The sequence below is a fragment of the Ictidomys tridecemlineatus genome, chromosome 12 (assembly GCF_052094955.1).
Source record: "Ictidomys tridecemlineatus isolate mIctTri1 chromosome 12, mIctTri1.hap1, whole genome shotgun sequence".
Classification (NCBI taxonomy): Eukaryota; Metazoa; Chordata; class Mammalia; order Rodentia; family Sciuridae; genus Ictidomys; species Ictidomys tridecemlineatus.
The window spans coordinates 51,232,518-51,259,610 of NC_135488.1; the positions used below are offsets into that span (position 1 = coordinate 51,232,518).

Here is a 27,093-nt window from a genome sequence, read left to right on the forward strand (position 1 = left end):
ATTATCTTTATTAATTGAGTATTTTGGCACCTAATTAAATTTTGCACTCAAGAGAAGTGCCTCTATAACCTCTTTGTCATATACAGCATTTGTGCAGGATGTGGCAAATTATCACACAATATTAGTTATGATTCCAAATGAATAAAAGCCATACAGCTGGTCATATAAACCTGTGGTTATTTTGAGGGAAGAATATAATAAAATTTTCTCTTAAATTACTCTGTTTCAAACAAATCAATTCAGAAAAGTCCTTTTACATTTCTTTTTTCTATTTCTATTGGGTTTTTTTAGTTAGATATAACATCAGAATTCATATTGATATAATTATAAAAGCAAGGAATATAATTATCTGTAATTCAATCCCCAGTACTTCCTGTTACCCTTCCCTCCTCCCTCCTCCTGCTCCTTTCTCTCCACTCTAAGTGATATTTCTACTATCTACAGACAGATTTTTTTTAATTAGACTCTGTGGATATACATGATGGTGAGAATCACTGTGGTATATTCATATATGTATACAGGAAAGTTAGATGAGATTCATAGCATTGTTCTTCTTTTGTCTCCTCTCTCCCACTCAATCCCCTTCATCTACTCCACCGATCTTTCCTCTACTTTGATAGAATCCTCCTCTGTCTCTCCCTCTCCCTCTCTCGCTCTCTCCTTCTCTCTCACTCTCTTTTCCTTAGTTTTAACTGGCTTCCAAATATTGGAGAAAATGTTCAACCTTAGAGTTTTTAGGGGACTGGCTTATTTCACTTAGCATGATGTTCTCCAGTTCCATCCATTTACCAGCAAATGCCATAACTCCATTCTTTTTTATGGCCAAGTAATTCTCCACAGTTTCATCATTTCTGTTCCAGTTCCTAGGTCTTTGATCCACTGTAATTTGACTTTTACACAGGGTGAGAGATAGGAATCAAGTTTAATTCTTCTACATATTGATATCCAGTGTTCATGGCATCATTTGTTAAAAGGGTTATTATTTCTAGCCTCTTTAACAAATGGTTCTGGAAAAGGTGGAAATTTGTATGTAATAAAATGAAATTAAACACTTATTCTCACCCTGTCCAAAACTCAATTCAAAGTGAATCAAAGACCAAGCATTAAACCATAGACCCTGTGCCTACTAGAAGAAAAAGTAGGCCCAAATCTCTATCATGTCAACTTAGGAACCAAATTCCTCAATAAGACACCTACAGCCCAAGAAGTAAAATCAACAATCAGTATATGGGATGGTATCAAACTCAAAAGTTTCTTCACAGCAAATGAAACAAGAACATGGAGAGAGAGCCTACAGAATGGGAAAAAAATCTTTGCCACCCACACCTCAGGTATAGCATTAATCTCCAGGACATATAAAGAACTCAAAAAGCTTAACACACACACACACACACACACACACACATTCAATAAATGGGCAAAGGAACTTAACAGACACTACACAGAAGAAGAAATACAATAGGTCAACAAACATGAAAGATTGTTCAACATCTCTAGCATTTATAGAAATGCAAATCAAAACCACACTGAGATTTCATGTCACTCCAGTCAGAATGGCAATTATCAAGATTACAAATAACAATGTGTTGGTGAGGATATGGAGAAAAAGACACACTCATACATTGCTGATGAGGCTGCAAATTGATGGAATGTCTCCGGAAAGCAGTATGGAGATTCCTTAGAAAACTTGGAATGGAACTACCATTTCATCCAGTTATCCCACACCTCAGCATATACCCAAAGGACTTAAAATTGGCATACTGTAGAGACACAGCCACATCAATGTTTATAGCAGCTGACTCCTCAATAGCTAAGCTAAGGAACCAACCTAGGTTCCTTTTAACAGATAAATGGATAAAGAAAATTTGGTACATATGCACAACAGGAAATTACTTAGTCATAAAGAATGAAATGATGACATACGCTAGTAAATGAATGGAGCCAGAGAATATCATGCTAAGTGAAATGAGCCAGACCAAAGGCTGAGTGTTCTATCTAATATGCAGATGCCAACACACAATAAGGGGCTGGGAGAGAATAGCAGTTCATTGGAATAGACAAAAGGGAAAGAAGGGATGGGAGGGGGAATGGAAACAGGAAGGACAGTAGAATGAATCAAACATTACTTTCCAATGTTCATATATGAATACATGACCAGTGTAACTCCACATCATGTACAACAACAACAAAAATAAGAAGTTATGTTCCATGTATGTATAATATGTCAAAATACATTCTACTGTCGTATATAAAAACATTTTTTAATAGCTATCTTTTCTCCAATGTATATTTTTGGTACCTTTGTCTAATATCAGATAACTATTTACATGTGGATTTGTTTTTGTGTCTTCAATTCTCTTCTACTGGTCTTCATATCTGTTTTGATGTCAGTACTGTGCTGTTTTTGTTACTATATCTTTGTTGTATATAATTCGAGGTACAGTATTCTCATGTCTTCAGCATCACTCTTTTTGCTTAGGATTTTTGGTTATTCTTGTTCTTTTATTTTTCCAAATAAATTTTAGAACATATTTTTCTACTTCTGTAAAGAATGACATTAGCATTTTTTTTGTTTTGTTTTTTGTGGTGCTGGGGATTGAACCCAGGGCCTTGTGCATATGAGGCAGGTACTCTACCAACTGAGCTATATCCCAAGCCCATACCTTTATTTTATTTATTTTTATGTAGTGCTGAGGATCAAACCCAGGGCTTTGCACATGCTAGGTGAGCGCTCTACAGCTGAGCCACAATTCCAACCCATTAAATATTTATTTATTTTTTAGTCATAGCTGGACACAATACCTTTATTTTATTTATTTATTTTTATGTGGTGCTGAGGATCGAACCCATGGCCTTGCATGTGCTAGGCAAGAACTCTACCACTGAGCCACAACCCCAGCATTTTGATGGGGGTTGCATTAAATTTTTATAATACTCTTAGTAGTGTGGCCATTATGATAATATTATATTAATTGTGCCTATTTAAGAACATGGGAGGCTTTTTATCTTCTAAGATCTTCAATTTCTTTCTTTAGTCTTCTATAGTTTTCTGTATAGAGTTTCTTCACCTCCTTCATTAGATTGATTCTAAGTGTATATTCTTTTATATTATTGTTAAGGGGAATATTTTCTTATTTCTTTTTCATGAGATTTATTATTTATTAAACTTGTATTTATTGAACTTGTATTCTGCTACCTTATTGAATTCATTAATCAGCTCTAGATGTCTTCTGGTGGAGTTTTTTGGTATTCTAAATATAGGATCTTGTCAAGCAGAGAATTTGAACTCTTCTTTTCCTGTATATGTCCATTCTCTTGACTGATTGCTCTGTCTAGAATTTTAAGAACTATGTTGAATGAGAGTGATAACAATGACATCCTTGTTTTTCGTGGAATGCTTTCAGTTTTTTACATTTAGTATGATGTTGGCTTTAGGTTTATCATATATAGCATTTACAATGTTGAGGTAAATTATTCATATTCTTAGTTCCTCTAGTATTTAAACATTATGGAATCATTGGACTTGGTCAAATGCTTTTCTTTTTTTCATCCACTGATATAATCAGGGGATTCTTGACCTTAACTCCATTTATGTGGCAAATTGCATTTTTTGCTTTCTGTATGCTAAACCAAACTTGCATCCTGGAATGAAACCCATTTGATCCTGTTATACTATTTTTTAGTGTGCTTTTTTATGTGGTTACATTGGCCTGAAGTTTTCTTTTCTTGAAGTGTTTTGTCTTATTTTATTATTAGGGTGATACCAGCTTCATAGGATAGATTTTGCAGTGTCCCTTCCTTTTATATTTTAAGGGATATTTTAAGGAATAATTTGAAGTGGGTTGCATTAGTTCTTTTTTAAAGCTCTGTTAGAACTGAGCTGAGAATTGGAAGCCCTTTGATAGGTGCTTCAAATTTATTACTTTATATTGATCTGTTTATATTTTATATATTCTCATGGTTCAATTTGGATAGGTCATATGACTCTACAAATTTGTCAATATCTTCAAGATTTTCTAGTTTATTGGAGTATAAATTTTCAAACATTTCTGATGATCCTGCAGATTTCAGGAGTGTGTGTGCTAATATTTCCTTTTATTTTTCTAATCTCTAATTTTCATTAATTGAGTCTTTTCTCTCTTTCTCTCACCTCTCTCTCTCTCTCTCTCTCTCTCTCTCTCTCTCTCTTTCTCTCTCTCTCTCTCTCTCTCTCTCTTTGTTAGATTGGTTAAAATTTTATCAATCTTGCTTATACTTCAAAAACAAAAAAAACCCAACTATTTGTTTCATTGATCCTTTGTATTTTTTATTTATTTTTGGCTCTGTTTTGGTAATTTCTGCTTTCCACTGGTTTTGTTGTTGTTGTTGCTGTTGTTCCTCCTCCTCCTCCTCCTCTCCTCCTCCTCCTCCTCCTCCTCCTCCTTCTTCTTCTGGTTTTGAGTTATAATCTTAAATCACTTATTTGATTTATTTGGTATCTTTTAATTTATTTATTTATTTTAATATATAAACTTGATTCTATAAACTTTACTCTTAGAAATGTCTTCATACTGTTGCAGAGATTTTGGCATGTTGTATCACTATTTTCATTTGTTTTAAGAATTTTTTGTTTCTTTTCTTATTTCTTCTGCTACCATTTATCATTCAAAATTGTATTATTTAGTCTCTAAGTGTTAGGGAAGTTTCTGGTTTTTATCTTTTGATTCATTCAAATTTTATTGCATTATTTTCTGATAGGATGCAAGAAATTATTTTTACTTTTTTTGTATTTCTGAGATTTGCTTTATGATCTAAAATATGATCTATTTTAGAAAATGTTTTATACACTTAGTTTCTATTTATCATAGAAGTTTTTTAAAATTTTATCTTCAATTCTGAAGTATAATTTTGCTAGGTATAGTAATCTTGGTTGGCAACCATTTTCATTCAGAGCTTGGAATATATTATCTCAAATCATCCTGGGTTTTAGGGTCTGTGTTAATAAATACATGAAATCTGAATTGGTTTACCTCTAAATGTGACCACCTATTTTTATTTTATAGCTTTTAAAATTCTATCCTTATTCTTTATATTAGGCATTTTTATTATAATGTGTCTTGAAGTAGATCTATTGAGATTCTGTTTGGAGTTCCATATGTCTCTTATATTTGAATTTCCATCTCATTCCTAAGATTGATACTGCCGGTTATCAGTGATGAGTTCTGCTTTCTCAAATGTTGAAGTCTGAATGCAAGAGAAATGGCTGAGCCAAATGAAGAAAGCAAATTTTATTTAAAAAACACACTTCTCCTGGGAGATAAAAGGGAGCTATGTCTGGTGTCCTGGTATCCCCAAAAGTGAGAGCATCTTGCACTTTTAAATATTTTATGCTTTTTTTGTTTCCCTGACCTCTTCCCTCTTATCTTTCTCCTTCCTGTTTAAGTGGCTAGGCCCAAGAGATGGCAAAAAGGTAAAAAGCAGGTGGATGGAAGCACCAAGGTGGAGTTATCCAGGTAGCTGCCCAGGAGGCATTAATTAGCAGCTCCCTGTATGCTCAGGATAGGTTTCATTAAGAACCCTCTGAGAGGGGTAGTATAGATAGGCAATACTGGTAATCAAAGGACTCAGAGGCATTAACATTCCCATCTCTTGGGGTGGTCTTCAACTTGCTGGACCCAAACTGGCCTCCATTTTCATGATACCACCCTATTACCTAGCAACACTGACTGCCTGTCTTTAATTCTTGCTTCAAGATTAGGAACATTTTCTAATATTATTTCATTGTAAAAATTACATATCCCTTTAATTTCTCTTTTGGAGCCTTCATCTACCATGGTGAACCTTAAATTTAGTCTATTGAATCTTTCTCAGATTTTTTGAATATTCTGATCATGATCTCTTAACATCTTTTATTTATGATCAACTTTATTTTCAATATTATATACATTGTCTTCAAGGCCTGAAAAATCTTTAGAGTGGTTTAATCTATGGGTGATTCTTTCCATTGATTTTTTTTGAGAGAGGGAGAGGGAGAGGGAGGGAGGGAGGGAGAGAGAGAGAGAGAGAGAGAGAGAGAGAGAGAGAGAGAGAGAGAGAGAGAGAGAATTTTTTAAATATTTATTTTTCAGATTTTGGTGGACACAATATCTTTATTTTATTTTTATGTGGTGCTGAGGATCGAATCCAGCGCCCTGCACATGTCAGGTGAGCACGCTGCCGCTTGAGCCACATCCCCAGCCCTCCATTGAACTTTTAATTTGATTTTTAAGTAATTTATTTCCAGGATTTTCATTTGATTATTTTTCAGAATCTCTTTAATTAAATTACTTTTACTTCCTATAATGTTTCCCAGTTCTATTCCTTAATTTTTTTTATCTCATAGAACATTTTAACTACTAAATTTCTAAATACTTTTGGTGACATTTCTTCCACTATGGTGTCAATGGAGTCACATGTTGAAATGTCACCAGATGTTTGTTCTCTTTCTTTTTCATATAGCTTGTATGTCTATCCAGCTATTGGGATAGTTATTGATTCTTCATTTAAGCAAGGTCCTGAGCTTACTCTTCTTAAGAGCCCTGGGTTAGGTTAATATCCAAATACTGAATCAACTCAACATTTGGCCACTATTAGCAGCACTAAGTGCTGCATTAACAGCACTTTGAGAGAAGCCACTGAATCCTATTTACTACAAGCACTTCAGAGATAAGCCATGTAAGAGTTCATCTTACCAAAATCTAAAAACTTGTTCATATTGTCTCACAACAGTTTCATTAATCCAGCTATAAGCTTGTAGTAAATTTCTAGAAAAGTTTGAAGAACTCGTTATTAAATATAGTAAAATTGCTATAAAAATATATGAGGACTGAATATAGGAAGAATAAAGATTGTGCAAGAGAGAAAGAAAAAGATATATATATATATATATATATATATATTCCTTTTCTCTCTATATATTTATATATAGTAAAAATGAGAAAAAAATATGGATGGGAGTTAGTTGAGGCAGTAGCAAATAATATAAGAGAAAACAATAGGGGGAAGAGGATCACATATAAACTAGGCCTAGGAAAACAGAATGATTTCAATTAATGCTTTAATCCATTAGAAATACATTTAAATGTGTTGAAGGTACATATTGGCTATTAGAGTAACAAATAAATAATCAAGATAAAGAGGAATATAAAATCAAGGTTAATATTAGAGTTATTTATAGTAAATCATGCCAAAGTGAAGAAAATTCCTCTTGATCCTTGGTTTGTATTTCATTAGGATTTGGGATATTTAGAAGATGTCCATCATTCTTTGCCTTTGGATTTCTCCAGAGGTGCTGGGATACAGAAGCCACTCCTACATTTGCTATGGACCCCCCACTGGTTGTTTCATGGACCTGTGGCTAACTGCTACAAGGTACTGGTATTGTGACTGTTGTGGTTGTTTCTATTTTATGTATGGTTTAAGGATGCAGGACTTTGGGCAGTTGCTGTGGTTACTATGGGTCATCGTGCTCCTCCATATAAGATCATTTTCATGGTGGTATAGAGACTGGTGGCTGCCTATTAACAAGGTTTCTATAGTTGTGGATTCTCTGCAGGAGATCTGATGTGCCACACATATTACCCCAGCTGACACAGCTCACTGGATTCCTGGTCTTACTACTGCATAAAAAAGGCTCAACTTATCATCTGGGTTCTAGGTTCCATTAATCCAGGTTTTGAACCTCAGGTACCTATTCCTTCTCCTGAATATGACTGAGGCAGAGTCCAGTCAGTATATACAAACATGCCCAGTGTCAGCTATGGCTGAAGGTGAGTCTGGGAGCTGGGTCAGACTGGGAGACCTCATTCTCAGCTGCCTGAAACTCAGGCAAGTTTCTGCCTTGACTAAACTACTGCTGTCTGTGGTAAAAATCTGAGCATCTTTGCTTTAACCTTCCCGTGGAGTTAGGCATCTTATTACCATAGCCTTCTTCTAGCTTCTGCCACAATCTGGGGAACCATTCCTCTATGCTGCTGGATATTCAGACAGTTTCTCTCTTGAATTATTCCTATACAGACTACAGATTGTGGCCACAGTCAGGAACAAAGACTACCTAAGACTGAGGCAAAGTCTCACCAAGTCTTCTCCCCCAGCGTCAGTTGTCAGCAGTGCTCCTTACAGCTTCTCTTTCCCCTTTCTTCTGCTCAGGGCCCAAACTGCCCTGCGGCTGGGATTCGTGCTTTCACTTCTGCCACCGTGAATTTACAGGCATTCACTCTGTCTCTGTCAGACCTGCCCTGAAGACTGTACAGAGCAGTGAGTTGTGTAAACACTTCCTGGGTGGGATTGCTCTATCCCACTCTCCTTGTTCGTGGTAAAGGGGAGGGAGATTCATCAACTTTCCACTATTACCTATCTGTCTACAAGTTCTTTCTAGATGGAGTCTTAAGAAATCCCACCGCTGGGGTGCCCAGTTTATTTTGCTGATTCTTGGAGTGGGGGAATTGCTGTGTTGATTTCAGGGTGTGATTCGTCTGCTGTGGGCTCCACAAAATGACTGTGGAGCCCAGCATGGCATTCTTTTCCCTCTTTGGTTTTTACACTGCTGGATCTGTTGTATAGCTGGGGTCTTTTGAGGAATCTGAGACACTATGAGGACCCCCCTCTTCAAACCCTGATTCTTGCAATCAAATCAGAAAGATTTCAGACATATAGCTTAGAAAAACATCGATGAGTTTATTAAACGGGTGGGGAAAAGGAAAAGAGGACACTCTCAAGGGAGAAAGTGGTTCATCTCAGAGAGCAGAGGGACCTTGTGCCTCTCCTGTACTCAAGTTTTATTGGGAATTCCAGAGAAGACTCCACAAAGTCCCACCCAGGTCCAAGTCTTGATTTTTGACTGACAACAGAGTGACATCAGACTTTCAGTCCTCCCTGTCATGGCCACTCTAGGTTACCTTGGTTCCTGTTGGCCAGTTCTAGTTTGATTTTTTTCCCATACATTCTTACAGATTTTATGGGTAGGAGGAACTATTCTTATCTCCCAGAATTTCATGATACGGGCACAAAAGTCTCCTCTTTCAGTGTAATTTGGGTTCCTCTTATCAACATTTTTTTGGGCCTGCATTTCTCCTGCAGTAAACAGGAAGTTTGGTGATAGAGGTGATATATGCTGTCTACTAAGGCCAGTCAGGGCTGCAGGTAAATTTCTTCTTGGAAAAGGAAGCATGGTTGGAGTTAACACAGTGAGCCCATTTTATAGCATTATTCTCTTAACCTTATGTTCCCACCATCCTCATCTGCCTTTTGCCTAACAGATCTGCTTCAAGGATGCAGCCTTTCCCATCATAATTTGAAGTGTTCTGCTTTCTTTGCAGATATTGTTGAATTCATGTGCTTTTATGCTTTTTCTCTTTTGTCCCTTTTCCCCCATCCTGGTCTGGGATTTGGCTAGGGAATTGTCCATGTTTTGTACTCTGGTATCTAACCTTCAAGTCTCTCTAGGTCTCACATTTTGTAATATTGAGTCATAGAGCATTTATTTTGTCATCCACCTCTCAGATCAGCTGTTGCTTCGCTGCCTCCTTTCTGTGTTGTGGGGAGTCCAGCTATTGCTGCCTAGCTCCATTCTGCCATCCCACATGTTTCTTTTAGATAGAAGAGAATTCCTGAGATGACTTTCAACCTTCCATTATTCCCCTCTGACAGGCACTTCAAAATCTGTCAGTTTCACTTTATGTAAAATGTAGTACAAATAAATAATAATAAGACTGATCAGTTCTTAGATGTTTCAATCTATCATTTTTTTGCACTTACATATATTTGTTAAAAACATTTTGTTCAATATATTTTGCTTTTAACTCTTCCAACATAAGCCCATTTTAAGTGATGAAGTGCCAAGGTAAATTATAACTACTAGCTCACAAATTTAGTAAAGAACTTTCACAAATTTCAGAATTTGCTGGATTCACAGTTATCTCTGGGTTAATTCTACTTTGGGGTGAAGTCAATTGTTATTATCTTAACCCATTAGGTAGCTTCTAAAGTTACCATTTATCACAAGAGTAATTTACCTGAACACAAATTCACTTATTTTTCACTTACAGGCATACGTGGAAATGTTGAAGAGGCCTCAATAAGTCTAATAATGTTCTTCCCCTTCCCGAAGCACTAAATTCTATTTTATCATATGTTAAAAGTTTTATGGGGTCAATTTAGTTTTAACAATCAGGAAACTAGTTAAGTTTAATTTTAGGTTTCCATCACTACTCATCCTACTGCATAATGAATACACATTTAAAAAGAAATACAAGTACCCACATATAAGCTGAAAATAAAGTTGGGTATGTGATTTAAATTCATGGAGCAGCCACACATTCCTTCGATTTAATGACGTTTACATTTTCTGTAGGTTACTGACATATTTTTTTTCCTTTACTAGAACCATATATCTTTCCTATGAAAAAGATTTTAGTTAATTATAGTTTCAAAGTTAACTTTCTTTTTAAAATTTCTCTTTTGAAGAAAGATAAATGCAGTTATTTCCAAGGTTAGATTTCTCTTCTCCTAGATACTCACTGTTCTTCTTTAAAGAAGTACAAAAACAATTTTCTTCTAAAACAACATACCTGCCAAAGTGTATTGATTACTTTTTGGTTTGAGGAATTTGAATGTGCAGCTACATTTCTTCCCACAGGGAAGCACTAAACCACACTAGAATTGCATTTTGTGTGTGTGTGTGTGTGTGTGTGTGTGTGTGTGTGTAGAAAGTTGAAGAAGCTAGAAAAAAATATAGGAAAGAAGATAAATGATATCAATTTCATACTAGTAAGTTCTTATTTTTTTTCATCAACACCTGTAGCTTGTTCTCGTATGCTTTTTCTCTCTCTTCTAAACATATAAACATTTACACACGGAGTACTGTACCTTAACTTCTGGCATTACAAGGAACTCCATGAATATAATATAAATATAAAAATAAATTTTGTGTCTAACGGAAAACAAACTGCTCCAGGTGATTTGAATAAAAGAGCTATGACTGACAAAAAAATTGATAAGGATCTATATGAATATTATAGGAGTTTAGAGAGTTAAAATGGCACTAAAAATTAGGGAAAGAAAATAGGATGCATTTTTCTATTGTCCATAAGAATTTGTTAGAATTACATCTTTATTGCAATTTTGATTCTGCACACTTTATATTATGACTATATTCCATTGATTGTAACTCTTTTTAATTTTAAAATTCATAAAATAAATAAAAGAATACATGATTTATCCCTGGACCTTGAGCAGTAGGTTTTATTTATTTATTTATTTATTTATTATTTTTTAGAGAGAGAGAGAGAATTTTTTAATATTTATTTTTTAGTTTTCAGTGGACACAACATGTTTATTTTTATGTGGTGCTGAGGATGGAACCCAGCTCCCTGTGCATGCCAGGCAAGCGCCTTACTGCTTGAGCCACCTCCTCAGCCCAAGCAGTAGGTTTTAAACTGAGAAGAAATAGTTTAAAAGATAACCTAATGTAATTTTCAGAAGGAAGTTAATAGATATTCTCAATTAGGAAATTATTGTTTATATGGCCAAGTTGTTATAGAAAAGTGAGTCCTATGGATATCACATGACTAGTCCAAATCCATAGAACATAGTTTGTGTGTACTCTTGGTTAGTATAGCAGGTGTTCTTTCAAATAATGTATTTATGTATATCTAGTTTCAAATAGTTAATTACCCATTACTATAAATGCAATTTCAAAAGAGTAAATATCTTACTTTAGATAATAAGAACTGTAAACTAAGAGAAGAAGCTAAAAGGATGAGGTCATATCTTTTGTGCTTGTACTGAAAATTCCTTCCCTTATTATAGAAAGAACATGAGATTGGATTTAAGCAGAATCATTACCTTTCTGAGATGCATCCTTGCATCTCCACTCAAGTGTAGATTCTTGCCAAGCATTGCTCTCTCCAACTACTCTCAGTTGTAGTCTGAAAACTCTTGCTCATCAGACTATACCTTCACAGTACATCAGCCATCCTAGAAATCACAGACAAGTATGATTAGAGGTCCTCTCATCTGTAATGAAAATAATAGAAATGAGCCTTGTCTTTCAAAATTCAGCATGTCCCTTTCATAATACTTTAGTTTTGGTATCATTAGATTAATTGCACATGTGGGAATCAGATAACATAATTATATTTTCTGAAAAGCAAACTGAAGTTATCACAGCCTCTGTCAGTATGATCATAAAAGGAAATCTACTAATAAGACCAGTCTATAGAGGGGTATTTAAGAAAACTAATTTTAAATACAACAAGAGTAATTTTCAATTATGCTTACTATTTTATAACATTAAGGGACAAATGTGGATATCAAATTGTCAATCTTTTCAAAATATGTCTTGTCATAAAATATTTTTTGTTTTTTGCTTGTGATTTCATTGAATATATAAATTGACTTAGAGGTAACACATATCTTTAAAATATTATTTTCATTTATTGTCTTGGAAATTATTTTAATTATGGATAATAAGCACACAGAGGAAATCAAATGGAATAAATTTTATTCCAACAAAAATGTACAAGATTATCTAAGCTAAAAAATTAAAATATTCTTAAAAGCTATTAAGAAAATCAAGATTCATAGAAAAACGAATTGCAATTACAATTCTTATTACATAAATAGAGCACAATTTTTTATTTTTCTGGTTGTATACATAGTATATTCACATCAATTTGTGTCTCTATACATGAACTTTGGATAGTAATGATCATCACATTCCACCATCATTAATTTCCCCATGACCCCTCCCTTCCCCTTCAACCCCTCTGCCCTATCTAGAATTTGTTCCTCCCATGCTCCCTCTCCCTATCCCACTATGAATCAGCCTCATTATATCAAAGAAAACATTCAGCATTTGGTTTATTTGGATTGGCTAACTTCACTTAGCATTATCTTCTCTAATTCCATCCATTTACCTACAGAGGCCATGATTTTATTCTCTGTTATTGATGCGTAATATCCCATTGTGTATATATGTGAGTATACTATATATACAACCAATAAGAATTGTAACGCATTCTGCTATTATATATAAATAAAATAAATAAATATAAAAAACAAACAAAAAATATTCATAGAAAAAATGATAAAAGAAAAATCTATTTTGTCTGAAATTAAGATGTTATATAAATAAAGAAAATACAATGAATATATGTACATATATGTAAAGCAAATAGAATAATAGAAAATGGAACATATAACAAGAGAGCATTAAAACAAAATTGAGCCCAGAAAAAATGGAGAATTTGTTCATGTAAAAGCTGACACTGTAGGCTAGTATGGATAGAATAGTTTTTCAGAAAAAAGTTATTTGTGGTTATAACTAAATAAATAAATCAGACAACAAAACAAAGATAGTTAAGGGGTAGCCTAGTAAGGCAGAACACTTTTAGAAAATAGCTACTTTACTACAAGCAAATACCAGAGAAAAAAAATTGTGATGTCACTTCCCTTAGTGCTCCCAAATTTTTATTGGGGTATATAAGGACTGCTACCTTTAACCAGGATGTAATGAGGTTATACAGTTTTTCAGTGAGGGTGGTATCAGAAATGTTAAATAGAGAGTTGAAATTTATTCTTAATGTATATAAAACTGGATTTCTTCCATAGAGTCACTTTCTTTACCTGGTGGAAAGGTTTCAACATTCTGTTCTTTGCTGAAGGGAATAGGAAAGGCCTATCGACAGAACTTTCACCACTTCTCAGTCTTAATGAGGCTGATATTGTGATAAAATACTTTTATATGATGATTGCGGAGATGGTTATGCAAATTCCCATGGAATTAGATGATATTGTGTTGTATACATGCATCATACCAATTCAATTTTTATTTTTGGTAATGTATTATCAATTATGTAAGATATAACCATTGTAGGAAACTGGGTAAAGGGAAAATAGAATTCCCTATGTACTGTTCTTTTAGCTTCCTATAAGCATATCATTACTTAAGAACCAAATGTTTAGAAGAAATAAACAACAGGTATTTTTATTCAAAAAACCATTTCAAAGAGAAATACTCAGATTTATTGTTTTTTTCCCAAAATCAATGAGAAAGACATGGGTTCTTATATAAAGAAATAAAGTCATTTTTTAAAAAATATAAAAATCTGCTTAAGATAATTAGTAATTTAAAAACAGGTATTTAAAAAATGAGCATTGGAAGACTGACGCAGAGGGTATTTTAGATGGTGGTTTAGAAGAAGCCTGGGTTCCCTGATGATCTGTGTTTTACGATTTATTTGCAAGAATAAGCAACAAGGTGGATGACAATGGGAATTCAATGAAATCAGTATCAGATAGTCAGGGTCTCTTAAGCACCCAGAAATTCACGTGTGTTAAACAAAGGACAAGAAAGAGCTCACTGGAGTCAACCCAAGCCAGTTGTGGCAGTGGCACTAGTTTATCACAGAGGGGAAGGATAGCACAAACAGAGAAACACAATACACAAATTTGGCAAGGAATAACCTGTAGAACAAAAAAGCAGCCATACTTAGATAAACGAAAGGCTGCCCAGTAAACAGTAAAGTGGTGTTTGAAAAGAACTTTGTGTTTCTCAACTATCAAACGGACAGATGAAGCAGGGAGCCATCTTGAGGAAGCCACATTGCAGCTCGATGTTGCCAGAATCTGGGATATTATAGCAAACATTGCCTTATTGTCCCAGCAAGCACCTACCTTGTAACCTGAAGTGCACCTAGAAAAACATGATTAAAAGGGCACAGAGAAAAATTGTACTCAGATGTATTCAAGTCAAGAGACATGAAGGGGAGTACAAATCACTTTCCCTTTGAGTCTGCCAGCTCACATGACCAGGTGAAGGAGGTCAGAAAACTGAACAGGTGGGCATGAATATACTCTGGACTATGTCTGGGAAGGTATATTCATGGGTGGCTGATTGTGACAGACTTGTGTAGGGCTTGCTCCTTTGTCCTGAGTAGAGTCCTAAGGACTTTACTTAAATCCAGATGCTCAGCAGAGATTGTTATCTGTCTTGCCCAAAGCAGTGTGTTGCCCTAATATTTCTGAATTAAATACCACCTAACAAAGTTCAAAAGGACTGTTTAGAGCTAAATCCCAGCCATGAGAACTCCACACTTAGAACTCGGCAGCTTCCCTATCATGTGAGTGGATCTATTTGGTTTATCCAGACACAACTATAATTAACAGTAATTTCCATTTCATCCTACCTTACACAGGTAAGAAGGAAAGATGAAACAAGTTTAAGTTTTAGACCTTTCATTTGGAAGTTTGGTGAGTGACAGAAAAGAACATCTGATTTTATTTTATTGACAGAACTATTACAGCTCTTGCTCTCTCTAAGGAATACATAACCCAAGAAGAAATGGAAAGATAGTTGGGGAACATCTATTCTTATTGAAAGTATTGATCACTGCAGTAGAGACAATGCTTTCTTTGTGTGTGTTTATTTGTTCATATATATATGAACACACACACGTCTATTTTTCTCACTTAAGATTTTTTTTACAATTGTTCTTCATTTTGTATTTTGAGGGTTAGGGTTTTTGGTTGTTGTTGTAGTTTTGTTTGCTTGTTTTATTTCTCTTTCTTTCCATTCATTTACCTCTAATAGCTGAATTCTCTTGTTCTCTCTATACCTCCCACTTCAGTTTCTCTTATTTTTTCCTCCTCCTTTTGTATAGCCATTAGTTGCTACATACCTTCTGTTTTCTCTGTTCACATTTTGAACATTCTAAATTTTACCTTCTTTCACTTAATTAACTATAACTGTTTTTTCTCTTAATGAACTATAATTTTACCACCTTTTATGTCTACTTGCATTGTATATTTTATGCCCTTACCACTCATATTATTGCAGTTATTAGTACAGTGGATGATCTACTTGACATCTGATTTTATTTTATTGACAGATCTAGTTCATGATATTTATTGTTTTGCTGTAGGAAATTTCCGACCCTACCATTCCTGTTTTTATGGCAATTAGTGATATATGTATATATATATATATATATATATATATATATATATATATATCATCAACACCACCTATTAATTTTAATGCAGTCTATTATTTGCATTGTTGTTGCTATTGTTTGTTTTCCCATTTTCTATGAGGAGCTGGGATTCTAGCCTACACATTCTACACTGCACATTCACAGTATAAAAACTCTGCTGCTGAATTAATCCCAGCTAAGAGACAGCACACCTTGTTCTACACACAAATTCTATTCAAACTTCAACAGTACTTTTATTCAAAGAATATAAAAGATACAAACCCAAACTAACAAAGGTCACAAGTAGGAATGGCTAGGGGTGCTCAGGTCCTACTCATGGCCATCCACTCCTACAACAAAAACAGAGAAAATGTTAATTCAAATACTATGAACACCACATCTATGATGAGTCTATATCTAGATCACTGTCATGACTCTCCATTACATAGAGTTGTGAAATGAAGGACAGCAATCATAGAGGGTACACCTCACATACTTATATACTGTGAAAACACACCAATCATTGCCAAAGACCAGAAATATTTCTTATATCCTCTGTTTTTTTTTTTGTTTGTTTGTTTGTTTTTTTTTTTTTTTTTTTGCAACCGTTGGGATGGATTTCCCTTCTTCTCTTATATGTGGGCCTTTTTAGGTCACTGCCCTAAAAGACCAGGAATAAAAACTATTAAAAACTAATTTGAAAATATACTGAAAATTTTATAAAACCTGGTATCTCTGAACACTTTGCCAGGGGGAGGGTGGTGATGAAGTGACTGCCCTTGAATATTCAGAAAATATTGTTTTTTAAAAAAGAAAAAAAGTAATTATGACCGGAATATACAATGAAATGTCACAGTATTAAGAAATTAAATTGAAAAAAACATTGGAATCAAAGATCATTCTGAAGTGCAGACTAATGGCTTAGATAAACTTTTCAGGGAAATAATAACAGAAAATTTTGTAAAATTTTGATAATGATAAGATATCCAAATACAGGATCCATTGTGAACCTCAAATAAACAAGATCAGAAAAGAACCTCTCCGTGACAAATTATAATTAAATGCAGAACATATAGAGAATAGATTGAATTTCAAAAACCTAAAGATAAAACTGTAAGGTCACATTTAGAGACAAACCAGTCAAACTCCTTCTGATTTCTCAGATCGACAACTAAAATCCAGGGCCTGGGGTTGTGGCTCAGTAGTAGAGTACTTGTCTAGCATGTATGAGGCACTGGTTTTGATTCTCAGGACTGCATATAAATAAATAAAATAAAAACCCATTGACAACTAAAAAATATTTTTAAAAAATATAAAATTCAAGAGGAATTGGAATGATGAATTTCAAGTTCTGAAAGAAAACAATTATTAACCAAGAAAACTATATCCAGAAAAGCTTCTTCAGAACTGGAAAAGAAGTAAAAACCCTCCCAAATAATCAAAAACTAAAAAAAAAAATCATGAATACTAAGCTGTCATTACAGAAAATAATCAAAGAAACACTGCATACAAAAAAAAAAAATCAAAACAATCTCTAGGGCTTACAAATGAACAAATCTTATATGGATAGTAGTTAAGCATTTGAGAAACACAAAAAAATTAAGCATTAAAAATAAAGAAATATTGCAAGAATTAAGATAAATTTCTTTGTAACAACAATGAACATAAATGATCTCACTCTCCAATTGAAAGACATAGGCTGACAGAATATATTTTAAAAATAAGACCCAACTATATAGTGTTAGCAAAAGACTCACCTAGAGCTGAGGATATGGCTCAGTGGTAGAATATGGGCTTCGCAGTCCATGGTTTGATCCCCAGTGCTGAAAAAAAGAAAGAAGAAATATATCCATAGGCTGAAAGTGGAAAAATGGAAATTTTATTCAGCATGCAAATGGAGCTTGAAAAGAAGCAGGAGTAGCTACTCTCCTATTTAATAAAGCAGACTTAAAGCCAAAATTAATCAGAAGAGGCAAGGAAGGTCACTTTTTACTGGTAAAGGAAAACATTCATCAAGAAGATATTAAAACAGTAAACATTTATGCCCAAACATTGGTGTACCTAATTACATAAAAAAGACACTTCTCAACTTAAAGACTAAGATAAAACTTGGTACAATGGTACTTGTTGATTTCAACACCTTTCTCACAAATAATTCATTAAGACATAATCTCAGCAAGGACATTTAAGATCTAAAAATTATTAGAAATCACATGTATTTACTATGCATTTATAGAATATTTCATTCAACAACTGATAAAGTCACTTTTTTTTTCAGGTCTTCATTAAATTTTCTCCAAATGACATTACATTTTAGGCCACAAAACAACTCTTAGCAAGTACAAAAAAAATCAATATAATTCTTTGCCTCTTACTTGATCACAATAGAATGAAATTAGAAATCAATACCAAAAAAGAAACAACAACTATGGAAATTTTATAAACCCAAAGAAATTGAAAAAAACACTTTTGAATGACAAGTGGCAAATCCCAAAAAAAAAGGAACAAATTATGAAATTCTTATAGTCATGAAATAATAGTGATACAAAATACCAGAACTCTATAAAGGCAGTTCTAAGAAGAAAGTTTATAGCCATGGGTGCCTACATAATAAAAATCAGAAAGTCACACATACAAAAATAACCTAATGATGCATCATGAGGCTATTGAAACATGAGAATGAACCAATTCCAAAATTAGTAGAAGGAAGTAAATAATTAATATTAGAGCCAAAAATCAATGAAACAGAGAATAAAAAACAAGACAATACAAAGGATCAATAAAAAATGAGTTGAGTATTTAAAAATATAAACAAGAATAATAAATCCTTAGCCAAACTAAACAACAAAAAAAGAGAGGGCTCAAATCAATAAAATTAGAGATGAAAAAGAAAAATTCACCCTAGACTGCATAGAAATAAAGAAGATCATTAGAGATATTATGAAAGTTTATATTTCAATATAATAACTGAGAAGAAATGGATACTTTTCTAGACACATATGACCTGCCTAAATTGAATCAATGCCACCTAAAAAGACCAATAACTAGGAATGAGATAGAAGCAGTAAAAAAAAATTCCTTCCAACAAAGAAAAACCTAAAGTCAGCTGAAGTCTCAGCTGCCTTTTACCAGAACAATGTCAGTTCTCTGGTATAAAGAAGCAATGTCAATGCTCCTCAAATTATTCAGAGAAATGTCAAGGATATGAAATTCTCCTAAATTCATCCTATGAAACCAGTATCACCTAGTTACCAAAACAAGGAATCAACAAGGAAAGAAAACTACAGACCAATATCCCTGATTAACTTAGATGCAAAAATTTTTAATAAAATATCAAATAATATTCAACAGCATATTAAGAAGATTTTATATCATGACTAAATCAGTTTTATTCCAGGTTTGCAAAGATGATTTAACATATATAAATCAATAGAAGTAATTCACCACATCAATAAAATTTTAAAAAAATCTCAGTATTTTGATAGATGCAAAAAATCCTTTGATGAAATTCAGCACTCATTTAGGATTTAAAAATTAAGAAAATAAGGGGTATAAGAAACTTCTGTCAATACCATGAAGGCTGCACAACACAAACCCAAAGTCAACATCATAGTGAATGGGGAAAACAGAATGTATTTCTCTTAAAATCCAGAACAAGACAAGGATGTCCACTCTCACTACTCCTATCCAATATAGTACTAGAAATGATAACTGATGTAATTTAGCAAGAGAAGGAAATAAAATTAGGAAAGGGATAAGTCAAATTATCACTATAAGATGATATGATCCTATATTTAGAAGTCCTAAAATGCCACCAGAATACTACAGAGGTAATTCAGCAAAATAGCTGGTTATAAAATCGACATACAAAAATCAATATTGTTATATATAAATAATGAATCTGCTGAGGAAAAAATCAGGGGAAAAAATATTTACATTAGCTTGTAAAAATTAAAATATCTTGAAATAAATCCAATGAAGAAAGTGAAAAATCTCTATAGTCTAACTATAGAACACAGAAGAAAGTAATTGAAGGATACAAAAGAAGGTAGCTAAATTTTCCATGTTCATGGAAAGGCAGAATTAATATTGTCAAAATGGCCATATTACCAAAATCAATATAAAGATTCAATGCAATTTCCATCAAAATATCAATGATGTTCTTCAAAGAACTAGTAAAAACATTACTAGTTAATGTTTTTATTAATTTGGAAGAATAAAAGACACAGAATATAGCAAACAATTCTAACCTAAATACACAGTTCAGGAGGCATCACATTACCTGACTTCAAATTATACTACAGAGCTATAGTAACAAAACTTGCCTGGTACTGGCATTAAGAGACACATAGACCAATAGAACAGAATAGAAGACACAGAGACAAACCCACATGGGTAAAGTCGTCTTAACCTTGACAAAGATACCAAAAACATACATTGGAGAAAAGATACTATTTTACAAATTGTGCTGGGAAATCTGTTTATTCATATTTAGAAAAATGAAATTAGACTTTTCTCCCTCACCTTGCACAAAAGTCAACTCGAAATGGTTCAACGACCTAGGAATTACATGAGAAACCATGCAATTTCTCAAAGAAAATGCAGGGTCAACACTTCCGCATATAGGCATAGGCAATGATTTTCTTAATAGAATGCTGAAAACCAGGAATTGGGATTAATTAATTAATAAATGGTATTGCATCAAATTAAAACGTTCAAAATCAAAAAGGAAACAGTTGATAATGTGAAGAGAGAACCTACAGAACAGGAGGAAAATATTTCCTAGCTACTCTCTGACAGAGGGTTAAATTCAGTATATATAATGAACTCAAAAAACTTAACATCAAAAAAACAAATAACCCAACTAATAAATGAGCAAATATGAACTAACACTTCTCAAAACAAGGAAATACAAATGACCCACAAATATATGAAAAACATGTTCAGAATCTTAGCAATTAAGGAAATTCAAATTAAAACTATAAACAATTAAGTTTTATTCATCCATAAAGAAGACATTTCATTTACAGGAAAATACATGAATCTTGAGAACACTATGTTAATACAAAAAAAGTCAAAAGGGTCATATATTTTTCTTTCACATGTGAAAGCTATACAAGAAAAAGGAAAGGGAAGGTGGTGTGAAGGGGAAATCTCCTGAGAGTGAAAGGGAGATCAGTAGAATAGAGGAAATGGACCAGGTAGAGGGAAGAGAGAAGAGAAAGTGGAAATACTGCAGAGTGATATGGGTCGATCATATTTTATACATTTATACATGTACAAACAATAGCAATGAATCACATTAGCATGTATAATTACAATATACAGATAAAAAATATGAGGATAAAGACAACAGTATAGTCACTCATGAGGATAAGAAGAAATGAATCTTTCCTTATATAACTGTTATAAACATATCATCACAGAAAACTTTTTTTTTATATGACAAGACTGACAATGATATTCTGTGACTTAGGAATGCCAGTGCAAAGATTATAGCCAATAGTAATTCATGCTTGTCTCTCAATATATACACAACCTGATTTATTATAAAATGTTACTTGTAATAGCTCCAGACAGAATAATCCCAAATGCATCAATATTTGAATAAAATAAATATAGTTAGAAAATGTCATTTTTATATGTTTATAAAAATAGATGAAAGGGGTAAATTAACTAATTAGTCATTTTTATTCAGAAGATTATATAATCTGAACTTCTTCAATACATATATTTATAACAAAAGCCATTAAGAAAAAGTGCTTCATGCTGCTAATTTTCCAAGTAAATACATCTTGATGTCACTCCTTGCTTTTATATTTTGATGATACACAGTAGGCATTCAATAAATGCACCATTTATCCAGTTGTGCAATTAATTTATTCATTAATTTACTCTCTTATTCGACAAAATTTCCTTGAGCACACATATTTAGAACTAGGAATAGTCTTAAGTAAAAAAAAATAATACAATATTTTTGGAGAGGTAATATCTAGAAAAATATTCTGAAAATGTAACAATGACTTTTAGAAATCATATGATAGAAGCATGGTGAAATGTCAGGAAATCACAAAGACAAGCCTTTAAAAACATAATCAAAAGGAAGATAATATTTCCTAGAGAATGTGATACTGATGTGAATTGTAAAGGATATAGGGAATTGGTTAGTATAATAAATGAAATATGTTCAAAGCAGAGAAAAACTTTGTTCCAATCATATTTTTAAATCACAATTACTTTTTTCAGTCACAATTACTTTTAGCAGATTTATTCACTGAAAAAATAAATGCACCTGGTAAACAATATCATTTTTAGAATAAATGCCCCGGGTGAACAACTGCACTTTAAGAATAAATGTACATGTACCTGAGTGGGAGAAGACAAACCAATAAGTGAGATAGGCAGCACTCAGAGAAGAAAGAGTGTGTGAAAAATAAGAAGGATCGCTGGGCATGGGCTCATGCCTGTGATCCCAGGGGCTGGGGAGGCTGAGGTAGGAGGATCGAAAGTTCAAAGCCAGTCTCAGCAAAAGCAAGATGCTAAGCAACTCAGTGAGACCCTATCTCTAAATAAAATAGAAAATGGGGCTGGAGACATGGCTCAGTGGTCAAATGCCCCTGAGTTCAATCCCACTCCCCCTCACAAAAGAAAAGAAAAGAAAAAGAAAGAAAGAAATGCAGAATCCTTAAAGGATTTCTAATAGGTGGTTAACTTCCTTAAAAAGGTCAATTTAGAAAACTCATACTAGGTTAGTTTGGAGTATGAGTAACAGTGGAAAGGCTAGAGAAGAGAGAAGAGATGCCACTGTAAAAAAAAATACAGTGAATTTATAATAACATTAGTGTATCTGATGATATTAAATTTTGGGGGGAGATGGATTTTTGGAGGAAAATTATGACAAATTTCTAGATGATTCTAGTTTTATATAGTGATAGTGGGGAACAAACAGGCCAATATTTCTGATAAAGCTACAAAGTAAATTAAAGTTTCAAATTAGAAAAAAAAATTGTTTTTAGATATGTTTAATTGTGATCTCCATTATTCCACACCTCAGGAGATATTGTACAGGTACTCGAGACACATTTTATCTTGTGTTCATCCCATTCTGCCCATTTGCCACACTTCTGGGTTGCCCACTTGGTGTCTTAGTTACTTTGCACTCAGTGGATCCCTTCACTAGTGTAATCTCTGCAGGCACTACACTGGTTTTCTCAAAATTCCTCAAGCACATCTAGATATTTTCTGCTGTTATTTGTTCATTATCTTTTTGTTCCCCTAGTAAATCTTTAAACCTACTGACTTCTTGGATAGTCCTATTTTTCAAAATTGTTGTTATTAGTCTCATAATTCTTTTAATTTTATACTATTATTTTTTGAAGTTTTCTTATAATTAAGCTTTCTGAACAAATATTGACAGCAATAGTTGCAATCTGAGATAACTATAATAGTCATGGAAGTAAAGCAATGACTAAATATCATGAATATAGTGCATATTCAAGATAGTGATAGGTCTCTGGAGAGAGTTTTACTCCCCATAGAAGTGTGATTATATTTCAAAGGGTTATGAAACCCCAAACCAAGCATTTCTCCTCCAAATGACAGTAAAATATTTGAAAGCTTAAAGTTCTCACTTTCTTTTCAGAGGTGGTATCAGATGGCTACATTACATACAATCTTCTAGATTCATAAACTTTGTGATTTTCCTGTGGTTTAAACATTCCCTTTTTTAAAAGGAAAAAAATATGTGGCATATGTACACAGTGGATTGTTACTCAGCAATAAAAGAGAATAAAAGCTATGACATTTGCAGGTATATGGATGGATGAGAGAAGATAATGCTAAGTGAAGTTAGCCAATCCCCAAAAAACAAATGCTGAATATTTTCTTTGATATAAGGAGGCTGATTCATAGTGAGGTAGGGAGGGGAAGCATGGGAGGAATAGAAAAACTCTAGATAGGGCAGAGGGGTGGGAGGGGAAGGGAGAGGACATGGGATAATTAATGATGGTGGAATGTGATGATCATTACTATCCAAAGTACATGTATGAAGACACGAATTGGTGTGAATATACTATGTATACAGAGATATGAAAAATTGTGCTCTATATAATAAGAATTGTAATGCATTCTGCTGTCATATATAAATTTAAAAATTACATTAAAAAAAACATAAAAAAGAAGAGTGACATCTGATATCATTATCTCACCCTGAAGTTAAAAAAAAAAAAGTGGATGCAAGGAGAACCAATGCATTTATAACTATAAGGAATAACTTTGTCTCTGCTTCAGAAACCTCATGTTTTCTTTCAAAACAAAATAAATATACTTGTTAAAAGTGTATCCCCTTTGCAGATGCCTTTTTTGATTACACTATTTAATTATGTATTATATGACAATAAAAAACAAACATACTAGTTTTTTAAATCTACTTTTTGTTTCTTAGTATATTTATCAAATTTCATCAATTATAATCTATAGTAGACATAAAAACTATGAGTATTTTAAGCTTAACTTCTGAACCAAATCACCAGCCCTTTTCTTTTGATTTTTTTTTTTTTTTGTATTTTGAGACAGGGCCTTGCTAAGTTGCTGAGGTGGTCTTGAACTTGCACACTTCCTGCCTCAACCTCCCAATTTGCTGGAATTATAGGCTTGCATCCACATCCACCTTTATAAACAATTTTCAATCCATGATATCTACACATTGATGAATGAATACTCCCGATTTAGTATATTCTCAGTGCTAACATTTTGCAGGTGACTGGGAAGTAATCCATGAATGTTTTGGAACTGCTCATCACATTTATTCATGCAATCCCTGTTTATATGAAATTTTTTACTATTATATAACCACAGATTAATTGCCATAATCTTTCTGGGTGTCAAAAATTGCATATTTTGGCAACTATGCTACAAATAATGGGCATAGAAAAGTTAATCACCATATATAGAATAAAAAAGGAGCTATAAAACAATTTTTTCTTTATATGACAGAATAAATAGGAAATGGGTATGCCTGTCTAAATTTGTAAAAAAAATGGTGATAGAAGAAAAGCTTTCTCTACTTAAAATAATAAAAAATATTTCTCACATACATAATCAGCAAGAATTGAGACTCTAAATCAGTACAATAACTGTGATAGAGCAATTATTAGTGACACTTTAAACCTGCCCTTAAGACAGTCAATGAATTTCAGTTTTTATGTCAACTGCTGACAACTTCTACAAATAATAAAAAACTTGGACATTGAATCCAGCTTGTTTGTATTCCGACTGCTTAATTTTAGCATAGGGCTATGTGAAAATGCATTTCTGCCAGAAACCATTATTACAAAACTATTATTACACTGCTTGAAAAAAGCTTATTATATATGTGTGTATATATATATATATATATGTGTGTGTGTGTGTGTGTGTGTGTGTGTGTGTACATACACATACACACACATTTTTCTGGGTAGTAACTGGATGAATTATAGTTAATTTAAATAACCATTAATTCATTTCATTATCTATTTAGAATTATAAACTAAAGTTGATATGAACACCATATCTTTATAATATTTTCAGATTATTCAGGAAATTCCAGCCACACAGTTGTTACAATTATAAGGAATGTACTCACTACTGTGCCTTCAAGAGAAGTTTTAGGAAAATTATAAATTCCTCTTAAATTGTATTGTTTTAAAAATATAACCATATCATTTAAATTCCTTCTTCCATCAATATTCTATATACATTGTTATGGCTTCAATATGAGGTGTCCCTTGAAAAGCTCATGTATGGGAAAATGCAAGAAAGTTTAATGGTGAAATGATTGTATTATGAAATCCGAACCTAATCAGTGCATTAATCCATTGATAGGGATTAACTGTAGGCAAGAAGGGTGTGCCTGTAGGAGGTGAGTCATTGGTGCCTTTGACTATATTTTGTCTGCAGCAAAGAGAATTAACTCTCTCTCTCTCTCTCTCTCTCTCTCTCTCTCTCTCTCTCTCTCTCTCTCTCTCTCTCTCTCCTTTCAGCTCCTTTCCTCCACCACACACTTCAAACATGATGCTCACCTCAGGCCCTGAGGAATGGAGTCAGCCATGTATGGATTAAGAACTCTGAAATTGTGAGCCCCCCAAAAAAACTTTTCCTTCGATAATTGTTCTTTTCATGTCTTTTGGTCACAGCAATGAAAAATATGTCTAAAACAAACATGAATATTTTCTTATTTAGAAACAAATAATTTGATTAAATAATTTCATTAAATTATTAAACTTCATCTGAATTAACTTACAGAGTTTACATACTTTAGGCATATTAGACTCATATTTTTAAGAATATTTCCTAAACTCCCATATAATTTTGTTGTTTCTAATTGGAATGTCCTATATTGTGCTGTTTAAAAGGTAAACTGAGGCAAAAAATCAAAGAGTTTATTTAAGCAAACAAGGGTAATGAATTAGACTACTCCAAACTAGAGGTGGTTTATAAGCTCCAATGAAGGAATGCAAAGGAAAACTTTTGTTAGAGTAAATAATTGATTTGTTATTCTACAGTTGCTTTATTGGATTTGTTACATTGGAAAGTCCCTGATTAAATGATTACAGTCTAACTGGCTATTTCTGATTGATTGAGCTGAAGTTCTGTTTTTCTTTACTACAGTGATGTGTTGCATAATGACAGTCAGGAAAGGGCTGAGTGTCCAAGAGTGGTCCCTTAAGATTGTGGAATGAAAACTTCTGAACACCTAGTGATGTTGTAGCTAGAAAGATATTATACAGAGAAAAAAATTAACAATTCAGCAGCATAATTCCCTAACCATAATTCTTTTAAATTCAAATATATTAAACCTCCCAATCAAAAGACAATGGTTGTTAGAATAAATTTTATAAAGAAAGAGGATGTAACTATTTTCTTGCTAAAAGAGTTTCAGTTCGGGTCTAAAAATATGCATGAATTGAAATTTAAAGTACCAAAAATATATATTACATGCAGTTGGTAACCCAAAGAGAGTAGGTGTAGCTTTTCTAATATTTAAAAGTAGAATTTAAGTTAAAAACTATGTAAGAAACAAAGAAGGTCATTAGATAAAGATGAAAGAGGCAAATCAAGG

At 33.1% G+C, this 27,093-nt stretch overlaps 1 long non-coding RNA gene across 1 annotated transcript; it reads left to right on the forward strand.

The window, feature by feature from the left end:
• Positions 1-6,105: 6,105 nt before the first annotated feature.
• On the forward strand, positions 6,106-26,608 carry LOC144369331 (uncharacterized). Its single transcript, XR_013428848.1, has 3 exons — positions 6,106-6,183; positions 7,252-7,389; positions 26,015-26,608. It is a non-coding gene; the product is annotated as an uncharacterized LOC144369331 (long non-coding RNA).
• Positions 26,609-27,093: the final 485 nt, after the last annotated feature.